We start from the raw sequence: 20,264 nt of genomic DNA on the forward strand, positions 1-20,264 counted from the left end.
TTTCGAGGCGCGACTGGATACTTCCGCTGCGTCACATCCGGATTGTGTCGGTCCGAACAGAGCAAGTTGCATATGCGCTTTTTCCTTGGAGAGGTGACATGGGGCAATGACACACCCACCAAACGACCCAGAAATGGTTGCAGAACCATCAGAATAACTCTCAACCAGCATAATTAATGTAATTTTGGCTAAAAAAGTTGCATAGTGGGCCTTTAACTTTGCTATTTAATGATATTTTTTTACTTTATTGCATGCAGTTTTCTTTTAATTTGACTTGGTTTTCTTTTACTTATCTTTTTTATTTTATTATTTAATTGTATTGTATGTGAAGCACTTTGAGTCTGCCTCAAGTATGAAAAGTGCTACATAAATAAAGTGTCCTTGCCTTGCCTATTCTAAGCAGAACACAATGCAATGCACTAATCGATATTCGGAAACCCTTCAAAGTGGTACATTTTCGATTATATTGCTTTTGGTTTTAATTTTGAACTAATTTGTTCTAATTTCGTACATTAAACAGAGGCGTGTTACCACACGCATTTATTCACTTTAACGAATTCAGGTTCCATCGCAGCTGTCTGTCTAGCCTACTACACGAAACCCAAACATTTTGAAATGACACTGAATTCACTGAGGTTAGTCAGACATTTGACAGGCTGTATTTAGCGCGATGATTTGTAGCGCACTCAGCCTTCAACCGTCGGCCGGTCTATGGGATAAGAGACGAGGACAGTGTCAGGTGCGTTCCAATCTCCCTCTCCTCCACGCTGAATGCCATTGAAGTCAGTTTTAAATAAATGAACAAAACACATACAGCAGCCTACTTACTATACATTGAAATGTTATATCACGCATATTTTAAACTTGGTTTTATAAAGACACTCAAAACGAAAAGCCTAGAAAATGGATAGAGGTCAGACAAAACCGCTCTGCTTGGTGTAGCCAGCTCTATCTTGACATCTGCAATGGCTCACTTAATTACCCTGAGCGAAGGCATTTATTTCTTCCACATTTGATAATTAATCAACAAATGCAACTTTGAGATTCATTTTAAGTCGTATGGAGTGAATAGGCCTATCATAAAGGCCCAGATACAGGAACTGTGTCTACTAGCGTGAAATAAGGGCTTTATTTCGATTTTGTATGCCGTTTAAACATTCTTCCCTTACCCCATGGAATACAAACGCATAGGCCTACAGTGTAGCCTATAACATAAAATTGTATTTCATGAAAATCATTAGGCTTACCTTATCAGTCCAGTAATTGTGTATAGGATGCCAAACAAATGTGTCCTATCACAATATATATTTCGAAATGCCCTTTTTCAAATATGAATAAACTTGCCAAGGCATATCCGCATAAAAAATTCACGCTCTTCCCTCCGACAGAGTTGTTAACGTATACGCTCTCAAAATACCTGATCTTAGAGCATCACGCATAACTCAATGCAGTGCAGTAAGACTGCATTCCAAGGTCTGGTATTCGTCCAATTAGCAGGGACCGAGCTGAATGATGATATATTGTAATATTTTACTACTGCTTTTCTATGTTTTAGGTCAGTGATGCATTAAAATAACATACAATTGCATTAAATATTAGGCCTATCTTTAATTCAAAACAAGTAGGCATATTGAAGATTAATCAAAACTTGCCCTAAATCTGACCACTTTTAAAACAAGACTGAAGACTTTTATGTTTGCCTTAATTTTCTGCTAAATCTTAAAAACATTGCACTTTCTATAATGCCTTTCTTAACTGTGCTATTTTATGATATTTTTTAATTTATTGTATGCAGTTTTCTTTTACTTATCTTTTTTCTTTTATTATTTTCTTTGTATTGTATGTGAAGCAATTTGAGTCTGCCTCAAGTATGGAAAGTGCTACATAAATAAAGATTCCTTGCCTTCCCTAATCTAAGCAGAACATAATGCAATGCACTATCAATGTTGGGAAACCCTTAAAAGTGGTGCATTTTCGATTATATTGCTTTTGGTTTTAATTTGGAACTAATTTGTTCTAATTTCGTACATTAAACAGAGGCGTGTTACCACACGTATTCACTTTAACGAATTCAGGTTCGATCGCAGCAGCCTGTTTAGCCTATCAAACAAATGTGTCCTATCACAATATATATTTCGAAATGCCCTTTTTCAAATATGAATAAACTTGCCAAGACATATCCGCATGCAAAATTCACGCTCTTCCCTCCGACAGAGTTGTTAACGTTACGCTCTCAAAATACCTGATCTTTAGAGCATCACGCATTAGGTACTCAATGCAGTGCAGTAAGACTGCATTCCAATCTGGTATTCTTCCAATCAGCAGGGACCGAGCTGAAAGATGATATATTGTAATATTTGACCACTGCTTTTCTATGTTTTAGGTCATTGATGCATTAAAATAACATATATAACTGCATTAAATATTAGGCCGATCTTTAATTCAAAACAAGTAGGCACATTGAAGATTAATCAAGACTTTCCCTAAATCTGACCACTTTTAAAACAAGACTGACTTTTCTGTTTGCTTTAATTTTCTGCTAAATCTTAAAAAAATTGCACTTTCTATAATGCCTTTCTTAACTTTGCTATTTTATGATATTTTTTAATTTATTGTATGCAGTTTTCTTTTAATTTGACTTTGTTTTCTTTTACTTATCTTTTTTCTTTTATTATTTTCTTTGTATTGTATATGAAGCAATTTGAGTCTGCCTCAAGTAGGCCTATGAAAAGTGCTACATGAATAATGTCTTATAATTGCCTTCCCTAATCTAAGCAGAACACAATGGAATGCACTATCGATATTGGGAAACCCTTAAAAGTGGTGCATTTTCGATTACATTGCTTTTGGTTTTAATTTGTTCCAATTTCGTAGCCTACATTAAACACAGGCGTGTTACCACACGCATTTATTCACTTTAACGAATTCAGGTTCGATCGCAGCCGTCTGTCTAGCCTACTACACGAAACCCAAACATTTTGAAATTACACTGAATTCACTGACGTTAGTCAGACATTTGACATAGCCTATAGGCTTATAGTCTGAATTTAGCGCAATGATTTGTAGTGCGCACAGCCTTCAACCGTCGGCCGGTCCATGATAGTTTGGGATAAGAGACGAGGACAGTGTCAGGTGCGTTCCAATCTCCTTCTCTTCCACGCTGAATGCCATTGGAGTCAACACATACAGCAGCCTACTTACATTGAAATGTTATATTACGTACATTTTAAACGTGGTTTCATAGAGAGACTCAAAACGAAAAGCCTAGAGGTCAGACAAAAGAGAAGATGAAGGCTGACACGTACCCGCTCTGCTTGGGCTAGCCAGCTCTGACTCACTGTGGTCATAAAAGATCCCAGGACACTTATCGCAAAGAGTAGGGGTTTCCCCGGTGTCCTGGCCCAACCAGGCTCATTTAATCTGGCCTCCTAATAATCCTCCTGTACAATTGGCTGATTTATCAATTCCCTCACTCTCCACCTCAAGCTGGTGTGTGGTGAGCGTTCTGGCGCAGATTGGCTGCCGTGCATCACCCAAGTGGGTGCTACACACTGGTGGTGGTGAGTTAGGTCCCCCCCTTCTGTAAGCGTCTTTGGGTCATTGAAAAGCGCTATATAAATATAATGAATTATTATTAATTATTAATTATTAATTAATTATCTTGACATCTGCAATTGCTCACTGAATTACCCTGAGCGAAGGCATTTTTGTCTTCCACATTTGATAATTCATCAACAAACACAACTTTGAGACTTTTAAGTCGAATGGACTTAATAGGCCTACCATAAAGGCCCAGATACAGGCACTGTGTAGGCCTATAGGTGTAATTCGGGCTTTATTTCGATCATGTATGCCGTTTAAACATTCTTTCCTTTGAATTGGCTTATGAGGAGAGATATTCACCGTTTTACATCGATATCCCATGAAATACAAACACATAGGCCTACAGTGTATAACATAACACTTTATTTAATGGAAATAATTATGCTTACCTTATCAATCCGGTAATTGTGGATGCCAAACAAATGTGTCCTATCGCAATATATATTTCGAAATGCCCTTTTTCAAATATGAATAAACTTGCCAAGACATATCCGTATGCAAAATTCACGCTCTTCCCTCCGACAGAGTTGTTAACGGCTCTCAAAACACCTGATCTTAGAGCATAACTCAATTCAGTGCAGTAAGACTGCATTCCAATGTCTGGTATTCGTCCAATCAGCAGAGACCGAGCTGAAAGATAATAATAATAATAATAATAATAATAATAATAATAATAATAATAATAATAATAATAATAATAATAATACATTTAATTTAGAGGCGCCTTTCAAGACACCCAAGGTCACCAAGATGATATAATGTAATATTTAACTTCTGCTTTTCTTTGTTTTAGGTCATTGATGCATTATAACATAGGCCTATATAACTGTATTAAACATTAGGCCTATCTTTAATTCAAAACATGTAGGCATATTGAAGATTAATCAAGGCTTGCCCTAACTCTGACAACACTTTTAAAACAAGACTGAAGACTTTTCTGTTAGTTTTAGCTTCCTGCTAAATCTTAAAAACATTGCACTTTCTATAATGCCTTTTTTAACTTTGCCATTTTAGGATATTTTTTAAAATATAGTTTTATTTGACCTTGGTTTTCCTTTACTTACCTTTTTACTTTATAATTTCATTGTATTGTAGCCCATGTGAAGCACTTTGAGTCTGCCTCGTCGTGTATGAAAAGTGCTAGATAAATAAAGTTTCCTTGCCTTGCCTAATCTAATCAGAACACAATGCAATTAATCGATAATGGGAAACCCTTAAGAGTGCTGCATTTTCGATTACATTGTTTTTACTTTTAATTTGGAACTAATTTGTTCTAATTTAAACACAGGCGTTTTACCACACGCATTTATTCACTTTAACGAATTCAGTTTCGATCGCCGCAGTCTGTTTAGCCTACTACACGGAACCCAACCATTTTGAAATGACGCTGAATTCACTGAGGTTGGTCAGACCTTTGACATAGCCATAGGCTTACTAGTCGGAATTTAGCGCGATGATTTGTAGCACGCTCAGCCTTCAACCGTCGGCCGGTCCTAATAGTTTGGGATAAGACGAGCAGTGTCAGGTGCGTTCCAATCTCCCTCTCCTCCACGCTGAATGCTATTGAAGTCAACACATAGCAGCAGCCTACTTACTATACATTGAAATGTTATATTACGCATATTTTAAACATGGTTCCATAAAGACACTCAAAACGAAAAGCCTAGAATAGAGGTCAGACGAAAGAGAAGATGAAGGCTACAGACGCGTAACCGCTCTGCTTGGTGTAGCCAGCTCTATCTTTACGTCTGCAATTGCTCACTGAATTACCTTGAGCGAAGGCATTTATCTCTTCCACATTTGATAACTAGTCAACAAATGCAACTTTGAGATTTTTTTAAGTCGTATGGAGTGAACAGGCCTACCATAAAGGCCCAGATACAGGAACTGGGCTACTGACGTGTAATTCGGGCTTTATTTCGATATTGTAGGCCTACGCATACGTCCACACCAGAAGCGAATTGAGCTACCAAATCGCCGGAAGTCATTCACTTTCTATGGGCAAGAGCGACCAATGCTACCAGCGGCCAAAGTTGAGCGACCAGAGCGTCCAAAAAAAGTTGAAAACTTTATGCAAATTACTATGACGCGTTTCAACGGCCAGACACTGACAGCCAATCGTAACAAGAGAGTCTGCAGACATCCACCCACACGCATTTCCGCTGCAGACAGAAAACATCCACCAGCACGCCGGAAATCGGATAATAAAAAATAAAAATCGGAAAATAAAATAATAAACGGGCGTTACGTAATGTGTTTACATAAATGAACGGGCGTTAAGTAATGTGTTCACATAAATGAAGGTAATAAATTACGTTATAAAATCGGATAAACGCTTCCGGTTTTGGACAGAAGACTTGACATTCCTTTGCTCTAAAGAAAATCTCAGCCCTAGCCCTCGCTGTTGCGCGTGCACGCACCGTGGAGCAATGTCCCAATACCACTTTAAGGTAGCTTTAAGGGGTAAGAGGGAGGGCTAACATCCCCTCAAAATTGAGATTTTCGATGGGCACCCTCAAAGCGATTCAGTTCTGACTTGCTCCCACAATACCTTGCGAGAAAACGGAAAATCAAGAAATATCCCAGACAAGATGGAGGACGAAAAGATGCGACAGGATTGGAAAAACACAAATGTAAGTATTTTCTCTGTAATTAACTAGTAATTATTTTATTAATTATACTCTGCAGCCCGGCCGTGGGCTTCGAAGCCCGGCCAAGGACTCTCGGAAGATCGCGAAAGTCTGTGGCCGATTTTCGCGGAAGATCGCGGAAGTCCCCGGCCGACTTTCGCAGGCCGCCCGACCCCGGTTCTCGGCCGGGATGCATGCCCCATCACGGGCTCTGCATCCCGGCCGTCGACCGGGCTGCAGACCGGGCTGGATATCATGTCGTATGATATCCAGATCTTCCATGTTCTAGTGACTCCAGGTTAAAAATAAGCTTTACTATACTAATATATTATATTATATTATATTATATTAGATTAGATTAGATTAGATTAGGCTTTATTGATCCTTTTGGGATGACTCCCTCAAGGAAATTGATTGTCCAGTAGCTTACAGAAAGAAACACCACACAATATTAAATTAAATTATATACAATATAAGATAAACAATACACTCTAATATAACTATAAAAAGTAAAATAAAAAGTAAACAGTAAACAATAATTATAATATAAGATAAGATAAACAATAAACTCTTAACTAAATAACTATAAAAAGTAAACAAAAAACAGTAAACAGTAAACAATAAACTCTTATCTAATATAGAAAGTAATTTTAGTAATATTATTAGTTATTAATTATTAATATTCTATAAGTAATATTATATATACTAATATATATATTATATTAGTAATATTCTATAAGTATTATTATACTAATATATTATATTATATTAGTAATATTACAAGGTTAATCAATGTATTTTTTGGCAGTACTATATTGTGTACATAGCTATTATATATTGTACATAACATATGGCCATATCACCCAGTTCTGGCATATAATTCCTAATTCCTTCTTATTCGTTTTCTTTCAGGACATCGTTGAGTCCACTGCCACCAGCCCCCCCACCTCTCCCTCATGCTCCTCCACCCCAGGCACCTCTTCCACCACCCCAGACACCCCTTCCAAGAGGAGAGTGCCAGGGGGCAGGCGAGGCATGAGGAGAGCGAGGCAAAGTTGGCGGAATGGTGGAGAAGATGTGATTCTCCACCATTCTCTCAAAAGCTGAGAGAGAGTGTGTGTGTGTGTGTATTTTTAGGTTTGCGTGTGTGTGTATTTTTAGATGCGTGTGTGTGTATTTTTAGATGTGTGGTTCAGTGTTTCTTATTTAAATAAAGTGTTTCTTCTAAAGTGTTCTTGTTCATAACCGATTATTATCTAAGGGTGCACTCACACTATCTGTCCGTGGCCATCTGTCCGTGGCCATGGCCGTTTTAGCACCTAACCGTGCTCAAATCTGCCAGTGTGAGTGTGGCCAGTCTGGCTAATACCACCTTTAACAGTATTATTATTTTTTTAACACTTTATTTAAACATGCCAATTACAAAATATAAATACCATTTCAGGTTAAACATCTTTACAATGGGTCTTGCTCGTTGCCCGAGACAATGGCAGCCAGTCTGTCTCTTGTAACATTACCAGGGGTCTGGTTATCTGCTAGGGGGCACGGGGAGGCCATGATGACGTCACAGGGTAGGGTTGTCCCATTTGGTAGGGGATCGGTTAGGGTAGCAATGAGGGGTAGCAATGAGCATGAGCAATGAGGGTTAGGGTTGAGATGTAGGGTTGAGACAGTGAGCAAAGAAACGGGATTGAGCATTGACACTCGCTGTTGACTTTAAGCTGGAGCCAAGGGCGTCAGTTTGTTTTTAGAAGTGGTGGGGACAATAACCATAAGCTTGAGTGTGGTCTGAAAAGTGCTGGGTACCCTTAAATGTAAGCTATTCATCCATTCAACGCTGCATTACAATATGCTCTACAGTGCATTGTCAGGTGTTGAAATTATTCGAATATTCGAATACTGGTTCGGAAAATTAGTATTTGAAGCTTAAATCAGTATTCGGAGCTTCGTTATTTATTTTTTTCCACGTAGGTGACGTTACCAGAGCGAGGGAGGCAAACTATAAGCGTCAGCGACACCAAGCAGAGAAGCGAGAGAGGTGGAGGAAGAATAGATATCTTGTTTCCCTTTACTTTATAACACAACATTAGCGGGATCTCTGGAGGAAAAGTAATACTTAAAACCTTAGCTTAGTTGTTTGTTTACGTTCGCTGTACAGCGCCGCGCAAATCAACTGTGACTGGCTTGCTGCAGAGCGTGAGCGTCTTGGGAATACCCGGTCAATATAATGGATATAATATGGACACATAAGACAATCAATATTCGGTATTTGTTATGGATTTATTGTACAAATTCCCTGAAAAGATGCACGTTCCAGGATGAATTGAAAAGCTCCCGTAAGGGCTGAGATGACAGAGAACAGCTGATTTGGAACGGAGCAACAGCTGTTCGCTTTCACGGGGAAAAACGAAGGAACTTCAACCTACTTAGGCCTACTAATTAATGTTCAAAAGCTATTAAATCTTCAACAAAATATGCAGATACTGTCAAAATCGGTTCCAGGGAGTATATAAGGATTATTAATGTTGTTTTTGATGGTGTTTTTTTCTGGAACGAGTATTCGAATATTCGCTCGGAAAAACCAACGATTCAAAGCCTGAAAAATGGCATTCGGGCCAGCCCTATGAAGATCCTATTCGAACAATAAAAGTTGAAAACCACAGTTTGTGTTTTGGCTTGTTTTGCAAAACAGCGTTGGAAACACCAGGGCATTGGCTCGGGGTAGGCCTAATACTAATACACACAGGACAAAGAACAGTGTTGGCAATTTAACACTTATCTTGACATCAACAGAGTTTACCAGACAAACAATGCCAGACTGTAAAGGGGGTACGAAATGAAACGAGGTACTGAGCATCAGCCTTTTGAAGACGAGCAAGGGCTGCTGGTAGCATATGTTATGCTGCATTAAAAAAAAGAAGAAAAATACAAGCACCCAGAGGAGAATTGCATCTGCCAAATCCTGACCACCAGCAAACACTTGCGAAGGACCAATGTAGACTTCACTCGTTACAACATCATAAGAAAATTGTCCGCAAATAAAATCCCCTTCAGTTTAGGATAATCACACAGGTTATGCGAGAACATATTTATGTCAGGATAGGCCTACCAGGCTCCAAATCATCACATATCTCAATCAGACAAAACCAACTATAACCACATTGGCATAGCAATCGCACTGTGTGTAGCTGCTACTAGCTGCAATCTATATGTACAATGCTGCATACTAACTGGAACACCAACCAGAATCAGATCACAATCGCTTGGGACCGTTGGTAACCTTTGGCCAGGTCATCACGATTCACGAGCAAACAGAACCTGCAGCAAAGTTTACGTAAACCAATTTCTTACCTTATGTGGCCCTCCACATGCAGGCTAGATGACGTATCCATATCGATATTATCCAGTGTCACAAACATGCTTTTTATAGGAAGCAAAAGGACCGGCTATTTTCTGAATAAAAATGACAATTTTGGCTGTCTGTCTTGAAACTTCTCCAGTGCGTTCAAACCAAACGCAACGGGACGACAAGATCCCATACAAAGTGAACGTATAGACGCGTATCGGGCGAATATTTTTGATTTGTCGCGCCACACTTTCGCCGTGCACAGGCAAGAGCGTTCACGAGGATTTGTGGCGCTAAAATTTTCAACTTTGACACGAATTTCGCGTGATGACAGCCAATCAGCGTTCAACAGCGTGGCCACTGAGTGACATGTGTAACGTAACAGCCAATCAGCGTTCAACTGTCAAACTCAGCGCAGTGCAGTCCGGGGTGTACTGCAGCATGGAGGAGAAAGTGATTGTTGCCGTTTGCGACTCTCGGACCTCTATATATAATAGTATATAATATAATATAATTGTATATATAATATCACGACCAAAAGCTCTGTGTGCCTCCGGTGGCCGTAGCAGGGATCTCATAGGGATTGGGCTTCTCGGGAGTCGGGGTTTGTTTACCGGCGTTGCCATGGTTTCCGGTCTTGTGTGTTCCAACGGTTTATTAGGTAGGCCTATATAATAAATTATGTCTTCGAGCGCGCCTATTGCATGATTTCAGTTGAGTATGTGGGGATTTTAATTTATTTTTATTTATTTTTACACATTTTTAAAACTGGTGGGGACAAAATTCGTATTTCAAATAGTGGGGGGGACATGTCCCCCCCGTCCCCCCCGTAATCGACGCCTATGGCTGGAGCTTATGGCTCTTCTCTTTCTGTAAATACACACACCTTATTCAGAATTCCCTTTGTGTTATACTGCAATCATCTCAATTTAATATTTGATAGGACACAAACTGATACTCGTATTGTAAAGCTGAAGGGCATCAGAGATTGAGGCGAATAATTATTTTAAATACAGCAACTATGTATGAGTGGACAGGAATAGTTAGAACAATTCCTTTGTAGCTTCACCTTTTCTGACATTTATATTAGGTCTAGCTATGTTACATTCTGTTGTCTTAATATCATAAGGTTCGACTGCACTCCAACATAATTTATCATATGTTATTAGCACTTTTGCATTCCTAAATTCTTACTCTGAACCATCATTCAATATCTGGCTCTAATTGTCTATAATATTGTCTCACCTTGTGCTGCTGGACCACCTTATTTGCCCATTTTTAAATACGACAAACTCAAGTCTGTGTTTTAACTTAGCTCTGTGTGTAACCAAAGTGAATAAGTAAAGTCATACAAAAAATCAATACATTGTAAACGTTATAACACTTTATTCAGAACACTCAACATCAACACACACACACACACACACACACACACACACACACACACACACACACACACACACACACACACACACACACACACACACACACACACACACACACACACACACACACACACACAGCAATGTCAATGAGTGTCCACCTAGCGACCCAGAAACATGGCGTAGACTCGAAGATCCTCCTCAGCTGCCATGTTAAGGAAGACCTCCATGTCTTCCTGAAAATCAAAAGGTGAAGAGCAGGGGATACTTTTCTTCTTCATCATTTGAAGAACGTATCCAACTAAAATTTAGAAAGCAAATTGATTTACTTACCATGTCAGAAAGTAATTTTGTTGTGGGCGTGTTGTGACTGACATCCGGGAGACAGGGGTTCAAGTTGCAAGCTTTGAATAAAAGAAGCTTCAAAATACACCTCTACCTTTATATTTTCTCGCAACGATCCTGCTTCTTCTCCACATGCAGGTCATACTACTTAGCATGTGCATAGCAGGTGCATTACTGTAGTGCATTTAAAAAAAAGTTATTCAGAGTGGGTTTATCTCGAATTGAATGAGCAGATTAAATTATTCAAACAGAACCCATAGGGAAAATTTGACAGATCAATATTTCAGGGTTAAGGATTCATTTTTACTCAAAACTAACGACTGTGATAGAATCAGCATCCTTAAAAATCCCTAGTTAAGGCCTATTTAGGGTCGTTTTAGACGCAGAGACGTAAGCACGTAATTTACACAAGGGACTTGTTTTAGACAAGTTTTGATTTACGGTTCCCGTAAGGTTCCTTAAGGATTGCGCGTGTTGCAAGGGGATTCTCCGCCAGAACAGTAGGGGGAGCAACGAACGAATCTGTGGAAGTGGAAATCGCTGGCTTGTTTATATTTATAATCATAGCCGCGGAAACGTATTCTCAGCAGGGGGTGCTGGAAAAAAAAACTCAGCCTGGACTAGACTCGCAACTCGCTACATTGATAAAAAAAAAAGATATATAGCAGCGCAGCTCAATTACACCAGTGCATGCGCGCACAGTCGAAAATCGATCGTTGTGTTCACACCATGGTTCACATCCAGCTGCTCACAGAACAAGTTTAGCGCGCCACCGCTCCCCTCACACTTTTTCATATAACTTTTTTTCAGCACTAGGTCATATGAGCATTAAATAAATGCTGCGTCTCAAAATGCCTTGGACAGCAGCGACGATGACCCGCTTTGCCACGGGCCGAAACAGTGCGGAGCGACCACAGCCAGAGCGAACACAGCGGGGCAGAGGAGTGTCAGGAATAGTCTTTTGTGTACACATCAGTACGGCCTATTTGCACTACTGTTTAGTGGCAATGCAGTGTTTTATTCTATGCCTTTTAATTTTCGTATATTATTTCAATGAATACAATTTATTTATTTATAAAAACAAGATCTGGTCTTCAAATCTTTTTTCCAAACATAGGTCGGGTTTGTGTTTATATTCGGACCAATACGGTACAGCGGGCGCTCACATGACGTTAAGCATTTCCTGGTGCATAATGTGATGCTTCAGAACCTAAAATCCCGTTTCTCCCCGTTGACACAACACATAACCGGCGTTTTCAGAAATCTCCACTTTGGCCGGAGTTTTTAGAAATAATCGTTTTCTGTGATAAGACAGGGCCTCAGACAGGGGGTGCGGCAGCACCCCTACTTCCCGCGGTACTGTTTATAATTATCATAATTCGTTCTTGTGTTTTCTTCTTCTCCTTCTTCAAAATTCTTCATTCGCTTCTGTCACGGCCTTTTAAAAATGGCGCTATTATGCTGCAAAACCGGAAATGTGAGACTCCTGAAAGGATGTGGTTAGCTGGCCAATCACAGTCTTTGCGAGCTGCGTAGGGCCGTATTGTTTTAGTCGCATAGTCAGGAATTTGGGCCGACGCACTTAAGCACGTAAGGGGGGATATTTTACCGCGCAAGGGGGGGTTATGTATCTTACGTGCTTACGCGTTACGTCTAAAACAGAGCATATATCGGCCTTTAGCCATCTCAAAAGGCACTTTTGGTAGATTTTTTTTCCCACTATTTTTACCCAAGCCCTCTGGGAAACCCAACTTTGATTGGCTCTCAAGGGGATTCCCACAGTATTTGGCCGTGGTTAAATTGGGACACCTATAGGAAGGAACCCATGGTAAAAAAAGCTATTGGTAATCAATTATTGATGCCGGAGCCACTACTGGTACCTTACAGGCTGAGCTGGCAAGCCTAGCCAAACAGTGGGAAAGACTAAAGCTGTCCCCCCTAGAGGAGTACAAGGAGCTCAGGAGAAGAGGATTCACCCGAAGGCACAGAGGATAGTGATGAAGAAGAACCATGCAATTTGGAAGGGCCAGAATTGGTCAGTGTTAAGTGTTCTATGTGTAAGAATTGTGCCATTTGTGTTTACCTTCTCAAAAGGCACTTTTGGTAGATTTTTTTTCCCACTATTTTTACCCAAGCCCTCTGGGAAACCCAACTTTGATTGGCTCTCAAGGGGATTCCCACAGTATTTGGCCGTGGTTAAATTGGGACACCTATAGGAACCCATGGTAAAAAAAGCTATTGGTAATAAATTATTGATGCCGGAGCCACTACTGGTACCTTACAGGCTGAGCTGGCAAGCCTAGCCAAACAGTGGGAAAGACTAAAGCTGTCCCCCCTAGAGGAGTACAAGGAGCTCAGGAGAAGAGGATTCACCCGAAGGCACAGAGGATAGTGATGAAGAAGAACCATGCAATTTGGAAGGGCCAGAATTGGTCAGTGTTAAGTGTTCTATGTGTAAGAATTGTGCCATTTGTGTTTACCTTATCCTGGCACAATACAACTTAGTGAAAAGCTCTTACCATGTAATTGGACTGGCCTACAAATTTCTTCTAACAATATCAACTACTCAAGTGGCCTGTGAGAGAGGTTTTTTCTACCCTAAAATTTGTGAAGAATAGACTTAGGAGCACTATCACCCAGGAGCACTTGGAAGCCTTTATGCTCATGGCCACAGAAAAAATAATCCTCATGTACTTGGACACTGATGGGGTGATCAACAAGGTTGCAGAGACCAGTGACCTTCTGAGACGACAGCTTATGTTTTAAGGTAGGACATTTGTTAAAGATATTTTGTTTCCAATACAATGACCAAGGTATCCATTCATTAGGCTGACCATTTCGATTGTGACTTGCTGAAAATGAAAGGCCCTCCATCCTTTTCCCTGCTCATACTTTTCAGGCCAAAACTCCTGCTTCCCTTCCCCTAACCTCCATCTCAGAAGAAGGACAGAAAGGACACTACTCTCAGTGCCCCTCAGGAAAGGACACCACTCTATGTGCCCCTTAGAGAAGGACACTTATCTCTGTGCCCCTCAGGAAAAGATGCTTACTCTGTGTCCCTGAGGTAAAGACACTTATTTCTGTATATAATCAGAACACTCACTTTTTGCGCCTGAGGAAAGGACACTTACTCTTTGCCCCTGAAATAAAGACACATATTCTGTGCCCCGGAGGTTAAGACACTTATCTCTGTATATAATCAGAATTCTATACTTCACTATAAACCTATAGGCTACTCAAAATTCCTGATTAATGATCTGTGGAACTCTTTGGAACTGTCTATATCGTTTAATAGTTCTCGACAAACGTATTCAAATTGCCTGGTTTTCTTATGCTATGTTATTACCTGTAGGTTTAATAGGTTGGCGTTGTCTATACTTTTTCTAAACTTAAACAGGCACCTATTCGAGTGCTATGGTCTGATACCCAGATATATGTCCTTGACTAATGCTTGAAATTTCCATCCATTCACAAAGCTATTGTTATACTGCACTGAAATATCTATTGTTCCTTACAAATTTATTGAAAAGTGCCTGGTTTTCCAGTGGTTGAATGGCTTGTTGTTTTGCCTTAGCACTATTGTCTATTGCTCACATATTTCCGCAACATTGCCTTGAGCGTTTGGTTGAAGCGCTCAACCATTCCGTCAGTCTGAGGGTGGTAGGGCGTAGTTCTAATGCCCCTGATCCCTAACAGTGAGTACACTTGCTTCATGAACCCAGAATTGAAGTTGGTGCCCTGATCTGTTATGATCTCTCTAGGGATCCCCACCCGTGAAAATAGCTGCATTAGACTATTCGCTACCTGTCTAGACTTGTGGTTTCTCAAGGGGAAAGCCACAGGATAGCGAGTAGCATAGTCGCATATCACCAAGATGTACCTGTGGCCAGCCCTACTCCTGTCAAGGGGGCCTCCCCGTAGGTGGGAAACATCAATCCCAGCTGCCGTTGCCACTTTTTCAGCATCATCAAATCCCCCACTTATTTCAAGGGTTAGGGTTAGGTTTTGCTCTTGTTCCACCCTTTATAGAGTTCTGTAGGTACTGATCAAAGACTAGATCCACTCTAGTAATGTTCCCATGTAGATTGTCACTTTCCGCATGAAAATGTCAGCATAATCCCCAAAGGTTGATGCATTTTGTGGTTTTCTTATTGCTCTTACTAAAGCCATCCCATCACTGATAGTGCATGTTCTCACAAGAGATGGACTTAGCCCTGTCTCTTTTGCACCAGCTTGTAGTATGGTGGCTAAGACAGCTTTGCTAGTAGGTCTGAGCACTGACTCTGTTGTGGCAAGTGAGAGGGGGATTGCACACAGTTCCTCTTGGAGAAGCTCATCAATGTTAACCTCTCTGCCACTATCCATGGATACAATGATGCGACGGAAAATATCCCTGTCAGGCTTCACACACTTGGATTTGAGTTTTCCAAGTTTGCTGTCTGTTCTGTAAAGATTTGAGAATGTTTTGAGTTTTCTCTTAGTGAGGCTGTTATGGAAGTTTGTGTTCATTGTGCTCATTCTTTTTTTCACCAGCTCAGTTACCATTTGTTTCCCAGTCTCTGCAGCATGTGTTAGGTCATTCAGTATATCTTCTGAAGCAACATCACCGGTTGTCAAAGACACCAACTCATACATATTCTCCAGTTGGAAGACATGATATCTCTGGAATTGGTCTACAAGTTGAATTACATCATCATTATCCCTTCTGATTCTTGATGGAAGGCAGTCTTTGTGGTTGTCTTCATCATCTTCTCCATCATGTGTCAGTCCAAGCAGGGATCTAGTGTCCTGTGCTAAAGATGCACGTTCATTGTAGGTGATGGACCAACGGTTTCTAGCTGTCTCATTTCGAGTGATGCCTACCAATCCATGGCACCTCGTTGAAGCTGTGTTTGGCCTCCTTGGCTACAAAATCACCATCTAGGAAGCCCTGGTAGACCCGTGGTGCTGTCTGTGCTAGATGTTCCATGTCTTCTATGAATACTGCACCCCATCTTGTGTCGTGGGTGTGATCATATGCAGCAAACCAGGGCATCATGCTCTTGAAGGCAGACATGTAAAGCTTCTAGTCACCACATCTCAGTGCCCGTGTGAATGCCAGGAGAATAGACACAAGGTCCATGTGTTGTCGCCAGAAGTACGGGCTGCACATGAAGAAGCAGATACCCGCATATTGCTATATGCTATTGATGCCAAAATCCAAGGGTATGAGAGGCTCATCATTCAGTGCAGAGACACAGATGTACTGTTGTTGCTTCTTGTGTTGAGCTGCTGAGCCCAGAAATTTGGATGAAAGCAGGAACTGCTAAGAAACCAGGGAAAAGGACGGCGTGGAAAGTGTTCCAGCAGTGCCCTCATCTTCTCCACAACTTTGGTGAGGATGAAGAACCAAGTCCAGCTATTCTATCCTCAGCAGAACAATTTGTCTGCAAACTTTATGATCCAAAAACGACCAGCACTTTAATCCATGAAGTTCGCTGTGCCCTGTTTCGGAAAGTGAAAGCCAATGTGGATACTTTACCACCAACTCAGGATGCCTTGTCTCTGCACCTCATGAGGGCCCACTATCAAACGAAGGTTTGGAAACAGTCACTAGTGACCCATCCACAGTTGCCCTCACCAACCAGTTGTGGTTGGCAAATGAAGGATGGAATGCTTGTCCCCCAGCTTTTAACCAAAGAACCTGTACAGTGCTTGGAGCTATGCTCCAAGCACTGACGATATGCGGATGCAAGGAAAGTGGAAGTCAGTGCAGTACCAGGCAGTGTCGATGTCGAAGAAGTGGAATATTTTGCAATGGGGCATGTGGGTGTGCCTGTGCAGCTTGGTGCAAGAATACTCGGGTACTCAAATCATTATTATTTGGCATAATTGTTTTTCTTGTTTTGTAGATTAGATTTACATTATGCCCTTGGGGTAAGCCATTTTTGTATTGGGAAGGTATTCATTATCAAAACAGTAAACTCTTCTTTTGTGTCCCTGACCAGGACGCACATGGACATGGTCCCTGGATGCCTTCTGTTGGCTGCCTACCTGACTGCCACTGCTTGGATGGGGAAAAACACACACGCTAGGGTTTGAGACAGGCACAGCGTTATGGGTGGGCCTGATGGACCCAGGCCCACCCACTGTTCAACAGGCCCACCCAAAACTTTTCTTAAAAAAATGTAAAATCAAATAATACATATTATATGTTTAATTTATTGCACGGCTCTTTTCAATGCTGTGGAACGAAAGCGTCAAAGGAAGTGTTTTTGCCTCTGAATCACGTCTTTGATATCACTCTGCATGTCAGGTATTCATCAACCCCAGAGTATTCGGTTGCTAAGCAACGTAAACGTCTTATGCAGACTATTTCTCTGCTAATCAACGCTACGAATAGTAATTATAAAAAGACACACCTTGTGAAGTTATTTTTTCGCATTGGCAATATAGCCTTTAACTTCACGTCTAATAGCCTCCAGTCCATCACCGCATCAGTGACACGATTGAAGTGTTGAACTGTAAGAAATACAGTTGCAAATACAATAAGTCATCATAAAGCGGGACACAAAGCATTTTGTGGAGCAAGCATTTTTTCATGACCTGTTTGTATTTGACTGGGAGAAAATGTATGTCATTTCTGATGTTGAAAATGCCTGGAAATTCTTTTATGATGGTTTTATTGAAATTGTTAACAAGCACGCTCCTTTTAGGAAGTATAGAATAAAGGGCAGGGATAATGCATGGTTCACGCCAGAGTTATCCAATTTACTCCATGAGCGCAATGTGGCATGGTCTAAGGCCAGGGGTACTGGTCTTGGATCAGACTGGTTGCTCTTTAGGCAGCTGCGAAATGCAAGCAGCACAGTGGCAATTAGAAAACCCAAAGCTGATCATTTCCTTACTGAAACGTCAAATAACCTAAACAATCCGTTGAAATTCTGGAAAACCATTAAATCAATAACTGGAAATAAAAATGGTATTGAGCTACCTCCATGCATTGTCAAAGACTCTACCCAAATTTATGAAAAGGCTGACAAGCTTGGCTGTTTTAATGAGCATTTTTTTGCCGCTGGTTCACTTTTTAACTCTGAAAACACAGCTCAAGGCTCCTCTGCTTGCTCTGTTTGTAGTTGTTGTTTTGAGGGACAAGCTTTTACTTTTGGCGCTGTTACACATTCAGAGGTCCATAAGGCCCTGAAATGTTTAGACACAAAAAAATCAGCCGGTCCAGACCATCTTGAACCCTACTTTCTAAAGTTAGCTGCTGATTTTATTGCATCACCTTTGACTTATCTTTTTAATTTATCCCTGGAGACAAACGAAATTCCCCTTATTTGGAAATCTGCCTTTGTTCTCCCACTGTTAAAAGGGGGGGACCCCACTGTGCTAAACAACTATAGGCCCATTTCCAAACTGTCTGTTTTGAATAAGGTATTGGAGTCCATTGTAAGCCAACAACTGAAGGACTTTTTTTATCAACAAACAGTATTTTATCTGAATTTCAATCTGGTTTTAGGAAACAACATAGTACGTCAACAGCTGCTTTAAAAGTGGTAAATTATTTTATTGAATTTTTAGATAACAAGCAACATTGTGCAGCTCTTTTTGTTGACCTATCAAAGGCTTTCGATACGGTGGATCATGCCTTATTATTAGAAAGACTCTGCAGCATCGGTTTGTCTGATCAAGCTGTCGGTTGGTTTAAAAACTATCTATCAGACAGATCTCAGTGTGTGCGAGCAGAAGGTATTAATTCTAGCTCTCTTAATGTATCCAAGGGTGTGCCACAGGGATCGGTTCTAGGACCTTTATTATTTACTATTTACATAAATTGTCTGGATTGTAAAGCCCCAAACACAAATTTTCACTTTTATGCCGATGACACTGTGATATATTGCTCTGCGTCTACCCCAAATCAGGCTCTCTGTAAGCTCCAAATTGCTTTCAACACTGTGCAACGTAACCTGTATGATTTAAAACTTGTTTTAAATGCTGAAAAGACAAAGCTCATGCTGTTCACAAAAGCTAAATCAAAGCCCTCTGACCTTCCTCCTATCACCACTTTGCAGGGCTCTGTCATTGAATCTGTGTCTCAATATAAATATCTGGGAATTATAATTGATGATGCTCTCTCTTTTAAACCTCAACCTTGAATCTGATGTCAGCTACTACAGGGAGCCAATAGAGGTCAAGGAAAAGTGGGGTTATGTGGGAGGATTCTGGTAAGTTTCTCCTACTCTATATGCCTACGCTGTCCCACATTCCAGGGCGTTGGATGAGGCTTGAATTGAAAGGCCTATATTTTACAATGTCAACTGTAAAGATTGTTTTTTGGAGGGATTTTAATCCATAGATTCATAACAATAATAAACACCACAATACAATACAAATTGGCTACAATATATTATTCTGTTTATCAATAAGCAGTGAGATATGTAGGTACAAAATACATTTCATTTGACAGAAACGAGGCAAGGTGGCCCCCCAAAAACATCAAGTATTAAATAGGCTACATCTTGACAGATACCATACCACAATTGTAATACATAATTTATATGAAGAAATAATTGTAATATAATTTAATGTTCTTTTCATCCATGGTTTGCCAAATATGTGAATTATATTTTCAGCATATGGTATATGACAACAAAAATTTTTGTTTCCAGTGGAAATGTAATGTAAACTTCTTCTTACCATTATTTAAATGGGTACTTAATCGTGACCGTTATTTTATTATATTATTATTTGTTCGATAAAATACAAGACATGAGTGTTCTATGTACTGAACAACAGTCCTTTGATGACCGTTAACAAGAAGGGCAAAAAAAATGCAGTTGTGTTGGTCATTTTCAGAGCGGGTCCTCCTGAGGTGGTTGTTGCTGTTGGTAGTTGACGAAGCGTTAATATAACCAAACACATGATAGCAACATATCTACATTACACGTAACTTAGTTTTTGAACAGGGATTTCTAA

General features: G+C 40.3%; 1 long non-coding RNA gene across 1 annotated transcript; it reads left to right on the top strand.

Annotated features, from left to right (window-relative positions):
• The first annotated feature begins 5,975 nt into the window (after window positions 1–5,975).
• Window positions 5,976–7,462, top strand: LOC132454069 (uncharacterized). Its single transcript, XR_009524861.1, has 2 exons — window positions 5,976–6,236; window positions 7,146–7,462. It is a non-coding gene; the product is annotated as an uncharacterized LOC132454069 (long non-coding RNA).
• The last annotated feature ends 12,802 nt before the right edge of the window (window positions 7,463–20,264 follow it).

The sequence above is a fragment of the Gadus macrocephalus genome, chromosome 3 (genome assembly GCF_031168955.1).
Source record: "Gadus macrocephalus chromosome 3, ASM3116895v1".
NCBI classification, from domain to species: Eukaryota; Metazoa; Chordata; class Actinopteri; order Gadiformes; family Gadidae; genus Gadus; species Gadus macrocephalus.